Here is a 9,473-nt window from a genome sequence, read left to right as displayed (position 1 = left end):
CAGATGAGAATAACTCTGGTGTATACGGTTGCTTCTACATCACAGTGATATCCTCTTACCACTTCAAACAACCCATCTGCAATATTTCAAGTAATATTTTCACCCATTTCCTTTTTTTTTTTTTGACTGTGCAGTAGCTGACAGGTACTACTAAGCGTTACCTCTCTTGTCAAAATCCTTTTAAGAAGATTAGGAGGTGCACCTTGCAAATACATTTTAAACCCATTTATACAAGATCCCTACCCAAACTACGATAGCATTTGGAACACCAAGTCCCTTAATTTATGGACTCTCAAAATTAACAGCAAAACATGATAAGAAGAAAAAGGGAGATCATCCTCAGAAGATCCCCTTTTCCCAGAAAAACTGTGTCTGAGACCACTTGATTCATATAACTGCTCATAGCTTACTTCGTTCAAATCCATCAGTTCATTCGCATAGAATTGATTGTAGGATCTCAAAAGTTTACTGGTTTTAATTGTCTGATGCAGTCAAACAGGTATAAAGCAAATGTGGTCAGTATACAACCTGCATCAGGTTGTGTAAACTTAACACTTCTCTCAGTGCTTTCTGAAACGTGAGTACAGAAATCTCTTCAACTTCAGGTCCTGTTAAAAGGACAAGATTTGGGGGCTAGACTGTAGGTTTTTCTTCCTGAGAGTTGCTGAGGCTCAGTAGCCAGAGTTTCCATCTAGTTCAGAAGAATGTGAGAGCAGGGCTCATTTCCACTCAGCTGGCAAGGAGTGTCTTGTGTCAGGCAGATGAATTACAAGAAAAGCTCTTCTGACAAAACTGCTTCATGACCCCAGCAAAGTGAGGCATCCTGGAAGGACAAGCATTCCCACGGATAGGTGAGCCGTGCTTTTCAAACATCAGCACAGCAGTGAGAAACCAAACCCTGTATTTATTAGGAAAGACAAATTCATGTCACATGTTCCCCATGTCTTACCTCAGGAGGCAGCTGAGCTACAGCATTTTGTATGAGCAGCAGTTACTTGCATGCACTTGGAATAATACATGACGAGGGCATTTGAAAGGGGACGCACAGACATGCTCTAAACAAAAAGAGGAATCCAAACTTCTAAATAATATGCATAGTGGTAATCTGAAAATTGTTATATTCCTTACAATGCTTCTTAGTAATTCATAATTGCAAGCAATTTGTTTCAACAGCCTTTCTTATAAATATACTGGGTTTAATATTACTGTGTGCAACTAAATTTCCACAAATATTTTCACTGGGAGGGCACACATTTTGATCCAGCACATTTGAAAATAAAGCAAGAATTTGGGAGAAGCTTTCAGTGAAGATTTAAACATTAACCCTAGAAAAATCACTGTCTCCTCCAGCTCTGTCTTATTAAAAAAAAACACAAAAGCAGCCACACAGAAACATGCAAGGAATCTTAACTGTACCCCAGAATAACAACCAATTAATGTCTCTAAAATGATACACAAAGACAAATACCTAGTTTAAGATTTAGCTGTTTGGTTAAGATTGTGAATAACCATAAAAATTAACTAGGATCCAAGCTGTTTTTAACAAAATGCCTTTAGATTTGATCACAGCTTCTGGGAAATGGCCTCAATGTTTAGGAGTATGGAATTAACTAACACTAGGTGTCCCATGCTGAGGTGGCCCTTAAGTCCTTACTAGGACATGGAATTTTGCCCATGTAAAAACTCCAGATTGCAGTGTAACAGTAACAGTAGTAGCACTCAAACTCGTTTCTGTTAAATGCTTATAATCTAGAACAATGAGACTGTTTTCAAAAGGATAGTTTTACTTAGTGAGAGAGCATAACGAAAATAATTAAATATCACAGTGTCAACTGACTCCTTTTCAACATGACTGCAAAACTTAGGGAAAGTTTGACCACTTTCTACACATCACCTTTTAATAAAATTATCATCATTGTAACTGTTGTCATCATCACTAAATTCTATTTATAATACTAGATTTTGTTTTCTATTTCTCAAGTACAAGCTGCTCACCATGGAACGACATTAGTACAGGACAACATAAATTTACTCCCTCATTGCAGCTATCTTACTAAATTGCTGTAAACTTATCTTTCTTAAAGCATAGTCTGGAAGGATATTTAAACAGCTAATATTATAATATATTCCTTAAAACATTAGTGATTTATCCGACTAATTACAAAAGTACAACTGACGGCAGATGGGAGAATTATCCAAGCTTTACTGTCACATTAATAGGAGACAGAGATATTAACGCAGAACCATTCCCCAAACCAAGGAGATGGGCTGCAAAAGTCAAGCAGGTGATTCTCCCTACACAGCTCCAAAAACTTCTCGAAAGGCTTTTCTCTGGGCAGTATCAGAGCACCTGAGAGTCATTCCTCTGTGATCACCACTCCCGCTCACTAAAGAGCAATCTCGCTGTTGAAGCTTAGCCGCCCGCAGCTGAACTAGTGCTGCCGCGGATGTCCTTCCGTTCCGTTCCGTTCTGTGGCACTACTGCTGGGATGCCACTGAAGTGTCCCCTCGCTGTTGATGCTGCAGAGTTGTAATTTGATATCCATGAGCATAAGAAGTTAAAAAAATGCATTTCAACTACCATTGCTAAAGCTTCTGTACTTTCCTAAGTGTTTTGAAAGCTCTAGCCCAATGTACAGAATAGGACCATAGATTAATCTAAAAGCGTGGACAGCTCTCTTAAATCAATTAAAATTCTTCAGCTCTCAATAGTTTGGTAGAAGCATGAGCTACAGTACAAGCACTTTAAGGCAAGGCCATATTTCTTATAGAAAATCTATGACTCTACCCAGTGAAGCTCCCACTCCCTAGGCTGCCTCACCTAATTTAAAATAAATTTTAAGTAACTGGAAGCGCGACGTTTGTCTTTATTTTTTTCTTTAAAAAAAAATCTTCTTATTCTTTTTTCCCATCTTTTCAGCACCTTTGTGGGACAGCTGCTGCTACAAGCTTTTCTGCTTTGTTTGACCACTGAACGCTTTATCCAGCTCCCTATCTGTAATATAAATGTGTCTCTTCAAAGCACAGTAAGTCTTACCTGGCAATCATGTTTTCACACAAGACGTCATATACTCCTTCTGCTTCTTCAATAAAACATCACAGCATACATATACAAGTGACAGCATCAATGCTAGTTATACATCTCTATTCAATTACGTCAATAAGGCTCTTTAAAGGATACTTTAACACTAATTTATTTGGTTGTGAAGATTTCAGGCATGTATTTTACAGATGAAACAAATTGCTTGACAATGTCTGCTTGACTATCTGTAAGAGGAGCTTATAAAAAGACCTGCCAGAAGCATATCTTCAAAAGGCTAGTTCGTATTTTTAAGTGCAAACTATTCAACCTCAAAGTTTAAATACAAAGAGAGGCTAATTGCTACAATTCACATATACAATTTGGGCAAGTATTTCCGTTCATGTGTAGCATATATAGCTTTATAAAAGAAATTATTTTGATGGTGTCAAGCTAAAATATTTGAATGTTCATGTATGCTATGAAAGACTTGTTAACCAAGAAGAATGGAACAAGTTGGAGTTTTTTGTTTTGTTTTTATTGAGTTTGTCTAACTATAACCTATTAGTCCCTGTTCTACCATATGTCCTTTTTTAGCTCCTTCCTCATAACTTGACACTTGAAAAAGAAAAAAAAACCCAGAAGATATGTAGATTTACCTTCTTTGCCAAGATGCCTCTAGAATTTTAAAGTATTTCTTTCTGTAACGTCTGTTGAAAAACCTGAACCCTGCTCTAACTGAATGAAAACACTGAAGTCCATTTCCTTCCCTTGCTCTTTGTAAGTCTTTAAAGGGGGCAATATTGCATTTCAGATGGAAAACAGCCTGCAAAGGATGATGTATTTCTTCCATTGGCGAGGCTGTGGAAAATTGAGTATCACTCTATATAACAGACAAATACAACCAGTTTATCTCTGGGTTAAAACTGAAGCATCTACTCAAAGATGAACAGTCAATCTATGAGCTGGAAAGTACCAAAAACCACTACCATGGGCCATCTGGTGAATTTTAATATATTTTAAAGTATACTCTGCCTTGAAACATGAGCAAGGAGAGAACAGCTAGGAAAGCCATGGAAACCAGATAATTGCTCTATGCTATCTGTAATTTTGTCTCCAATAGTTTGGTCTCTTTTTCAGTTTTCACATTTCCTCTGACACACAAGAAATAAAACTTTATTTAAATCCTGAACCCTAGAAGTCTTACACATATAAATCATTCCAGTGCTTAAAAAAAAAAAAAAAAAAAGAAGATGCAACAACACAGGTAAAACTGATGATGGTTAGTTTTGAAGAAATTACTACAGTCACCTACACTCAGAACTCCTGTGTTAATCTCCCACTTCCTGCTATGCAAGGCACAAGAAATGCCGTAGATAATCCTGATCTGTGCAGGTACTGACCGACCAGCCAGTTAAATGCTGTTACAAGTTAAATGCAGTTACAAGAGCACTCTGACAGCTCTTGTAACAGCCGAGTTCTGTCTTCCTCAGTGAGGGCCAAAGGAATGCAAATACGGGCGGCTCTCCCATACCTACACACTCATCTCATTATATTGGTCAATTTTATTTGTGCTTTCAACTCAATTTGGCCAATGCACTGAAAACATATTGGAGGGTTAGACAGAGAAAGCAAGTGCGCTTCATTTCTCTGCATACCCTGCTCTACAAATTATGCGCCCTTCCAACACATCAGTTTTTTGATCTGTGTAAACAGTGGAATGGTATTTATTAATTAGTGGAATTTACTAATTAGTGGAATGGTATTTATTTATTAAGATGTATTTATTAAGGAATGATATTCACAAAGATTTATCTCGTTAAAAATACACTACCTGAACAATACAGCTCTAATAGGAAACAAATAATAAAAATAATTTTTTTAATCTTCAAGTGCTTTTTAAAAAGACAGAATACTTCAAGAGAAAAAATAAAATTGCAAGGAAATTGTCTCCTTTAATTTATGAATTTTTTTATGTATGGTGCACGCTTTGCAACCAATGTGTGACTAAATCTTATTGAAGAAACCGTCCAACCTTCATAAATGCGAACTGGAGCTCAGGACAGTTAGAATTCCATTTGACAGAAGTAGATCTGGATGAAATTACATTAATCAGCACTGCAGCTTTATAATAGACATTAAAAGCATTTTAATAAGAAGACAGACTCCAAGATACTTTGCAAATGAAATCTGTAATTGAACAATATGCCTAAGTGATGATATTCTTTGATTCAAACTCTGGCCACTGCCATCCACCAATACACAATCCTAAATGCACCTTTTCCCATTTAGAACTGCATTGTCACAGCTAATGAAAATTTTAAACTTAGAGCAACTAGGAAATAACTTCAACAGTTTTACACTGACATGCATTTTGACAACTGCTGAATACAAAGATGAAGTGGAAAGTCAGTTCAAGAAACATTCCATAAGGATACTGATAAAGCAGCGGGAGTATTAAGTGATCATGCCAAATACAGAGCAGAAAATACTAACAGACCAAAGGAAGCTTCATAAGAATTATGAGCTTGTTAAATGCAGCAAATTGTAAGATGCAGATGAAAACTGTTGTCACGCTGGATAAGAAAAATACTTGCATTTGAAAAATATCTGGTGGCCACCTGACTCGGAGGGCATGATTTCAACTAGCTAATTTGTTGGAATATGAGGTTTTGTTATAAAAGAAATTTAATCTGCTCATAATATAGGATTTCAGAGATCAAATCTGAACAACATGCCAGAAGTAACTCAGGCAGTGACAATTTAAACATATAATTTTCATTTGACCAGTAGAGTCTGGTAAAAGAGAAAACCTACAGTTGCACAAGTACCACACCAATAATGCGGCCACTGCACAAGACAACCAACTAAATGTGAAGATACCATGTCCTAACAGGCATACCCACACACTAGTTTGCTCTGGTGGGCCACAACGACGTTTTTACACATGAATGATAGAGCAATCACTTTATCTTCCTCCTTGTACCTGTGCACAAAACAAGTGTGTAACTTACTGCAACAAGTAAAAAAATGGAAGCTGATCCTAAAAATGCCTAAGCCAGTAAGCAGAGAATAAAACTGCTTGAATTTTTTTAAAATACAACTCCTTTTCTCACTGTGAGTTATTCTGAATTTATATATTCAATGAAATGCACAGATCTACAAGCTTATGGCAAGCTATATTAACAATTATTTTGGTCTCTCTGAGGAGATGAGGAAATAAAAGGGGTTGGTTTTTTTATTACTCATCAAAGACTGCATCCTTGCAGTGGTCTCAAAAATTATGTGCATGATGCAAAGAAAAGATAAACTTGGTCTTATCACTCTCAGAAGACTGCACCTTTGCGTGAGTGCTAGAAAGCACTTGGGCTATCTCCGTACTGCTCTGTCTCCAAGTTTCCATATCCACTGTGGTGCCTGCTGCTGATATATCCCCACGCAGACTTGATCCAAGCGTACACCAGCTTAGCCACATGCTACGCACACAGAGAAAATGCCAAACGCACAGGCCAACAGAAGCTGCAGTGTATGTCCACAATCTTAACCAGATCCAAATAATAATTAAAAATGGTAGTGTTATTTCTACGGATTTGTTACAAATAAAAAGCAAATATATATAGACGACAATATATATATGAAGTATATATATATAAAAAATATAGAGAAGGCAGTATATGTTTTATCAGCCACATAAAAATATATTTTAAAAGTAAATAAAATAGCATCATAAAGCAATTCTAAAATATTCACAATAATGCCTGATTATAAATCTATATCCCACCATCTTTGACATAATTATAGATTATAGGGCATAACAAGCATTTTCTATAATACTTTTACAACAATTCTTCCAGTATACCAGTTCTTGATCCTAGGCTAGCTGTACACTCATAAGAGACCTGTTGACTACTAAGCATATACAGATAATTGCATCTCAAATACATGTTACAATGAACTAAAAAAAGCAAAACCTGATTCGAATATGTTGGTGTTACATTGTTCCAGTCTGAATTTACATTTCAGTCTATAGGAGCTTAGCTTAAAGTTCAGATCTGAGATAGTATCCTATATGTGTTATTTCAGTTTTGTTAGATGTAAATGATACAAGTCCAAAGTCTAACAAGAATGCCAAGGATATAAAAGGCCAGTATGTACACTATGTCATGGAAATGGCCATTCATATTTAAATAATTTATAAATAGCTGAGCAAAGATCATAACATTCTTAGCACAACAGGCCAGCGAAGTTACACGCTTTGCTCTGTGATCTGCTCCTCCAGTCTGCTAAGGCACTGAAGGTTATATTTAATACAGAGGAAAACATAAGATGCCACAGGCGTGCCTCTGCTCCCCAGGAAATCAGTGGTAAGGCAACTGTTTACTTCAAAGATAAAGGGACTGGAACAGAAAAATATAAATCTCCAGGTACATCCAGGATGTACAGCTGCTCACTGCTGATCCTCTCTTCTGCAAAAATAAAATATTCTTGATACAGTGTAGTGTTTTGAACTTTCTCTGTTCTTGCTTTTACTTACCTTTGCAATTGTGACTTTATACATAAATACTGTCCTGTTTATTTGATTTTTAAGTGCTGATCTTTGGCTTTTGTGGTCAGTAACTACACATGGGAGCTACATGGTTGAAGAACTGGTGGTCCTGGCCCACAGCACCCCACACAGCAACGTTTCTCCTGCAATATTTTGGTGGTTCTTCATTTTTGTATGTGCTCTTATTTTAGATGTTAGTAACTTGAGTTTAATACGTGACTTGGGGGCAAACATGAAGAATGTTTACTGAATTACTGAATGTTTACATGAATTACATCATTTCTGCACACGATAATATTTTTTTGTGCCCATTTAGATTTTAATCCTCTTTTTTTTTTAAAGAATGAAGTCAGATAATTCACATTACAGGCCACTTTCACTGTCTTTGCTGAGGCTCACCTAAAATTCTAAAGCATATCAGTTATAAAACTGCCTTCCTCCTGAAAATATAAATACATTCAGTAACTAAAACATACTAAAATTATATATAATATTTAATTAAAATATATGATATCCTACAGAGAACTGACTCACTACATGATCCTATATTTACAGAAACCATACCTAGGTCAGAAAAGGCTACAAGATATTTTTAAAGCTTAGACTACATAGAAATTGCATAATAATTCATATGAAAACACTGATAGACAATCTATAGAAAAGAAATACACTCTAGAAATACATTAAAATTAATTAAAAATGCTTTATCTACCATTACTTAGATTCCTATAGTACTTTTTCAGTACAGCATTAGCTGTACTTTTTAAGTGGAAAAACAGAACAAAGCTCCTAAGTGTATTTCCTATGATCAGAAAACAAAGCATGGTAGAGATCTGGAAAAAAGCTACACTCTCCTATGTCCTAGATTTGTCCTGCATCCAGATAGCCCTCTGGAAAAGAAGGACAATAATACATAATTGTCCAGGGCACGAGCAACTGAGTCTTTCCACTAACAAACTGGTGCTACTAGCTTACTCCAAGTAATAGGGAAGAAAAAATGGCAGATTTCTAAATGAAATGCCTCATGTTTCCTAAACACATCATTCACTCCCCAAAGCCTATGCACCTCATTAAGCACAAACCCCTCAATTTTAGTTTATAATTTAGATCTCACGATGTATTGCATTTAAGAAACTTGAGAAACGTCTGAAGGTACTGGGAGTCACACTCTGTTCCTTCACACCTGCTGTGTCAGTTGACAGAGCAGAGAAGCAGGCCCTCTGCCTCAGTCAGTTTTTATAAGGCTAGGTTACCATCACCCCTTCTGTTTGTATTTACATTTAGAGTACTTTCCACATTTATACACCTCACTTAACCTCTAAGAGGTTATCTTTTTCTGAGTTAAGTCCTATGTTACAAGGGGGAATCGGTATCTAGGGAAGTTTCATTAACTTCCTAGAGCTTGCTGCCCGGACTGTTAAGGAAAATCTAATTAGAGGTGCAGTCCTACAACAGGAGGAGGTTACCTGGAAATGGCAGAAAGAGGGAAGCTCCCTTCTCTGTGGACAAATGCTTCTCTCCACAGCACAGCCCCAAAGGGCACCAGCTGCCAAAAGCTGCCGAATGACGCCCAGTAAACCGCTACACGCCCTGTAGTGAGAGCTTGTGATCTCTGATAGCTTTAGTTGTACCGTCTAGCATATTTACGGTCTAAATTTTTATTAACTGTTTTCCTAGACTACAAGAGAGACACAGTGAGTGTTCAGAAATCAGACTTCACTGGCGAACTAACGCAGTAAGAGTTGAAGGCAGGAACACGGCAAAGGCCGTTCAAACCACCCACCGTGTGACTCTGCACTGCGAGACTTTCTGCGGCAACACCCAGGGAAAGCACTCCAATGAAATTATTAAATAAAGAGGGAAAAAAAAGTGCCTGTACTTCTAGAAGCGAGTAGACCACCTTCGAGC

The sequence above is a fragment of the Apaloderma vittatum genome, unplaced genomic scaffold, assembly GCF_000703405.1.
Source record: "Apaloderma vittatum isolate BGI_N311 unplaced genomic scaffold, ASM70340v1 scaffold10768, whole genome shotgun sequence".
Taxonomy (NCBI): domain Eukaryota; kingdom Metazoa; phylum Chordata; class Aves; order Trogoniformes; family Trogonidae; genus Apaloderma; species Apaloderma vittatum.
This window is presented reverse-complemented; position numbering follows the sequence as displayed.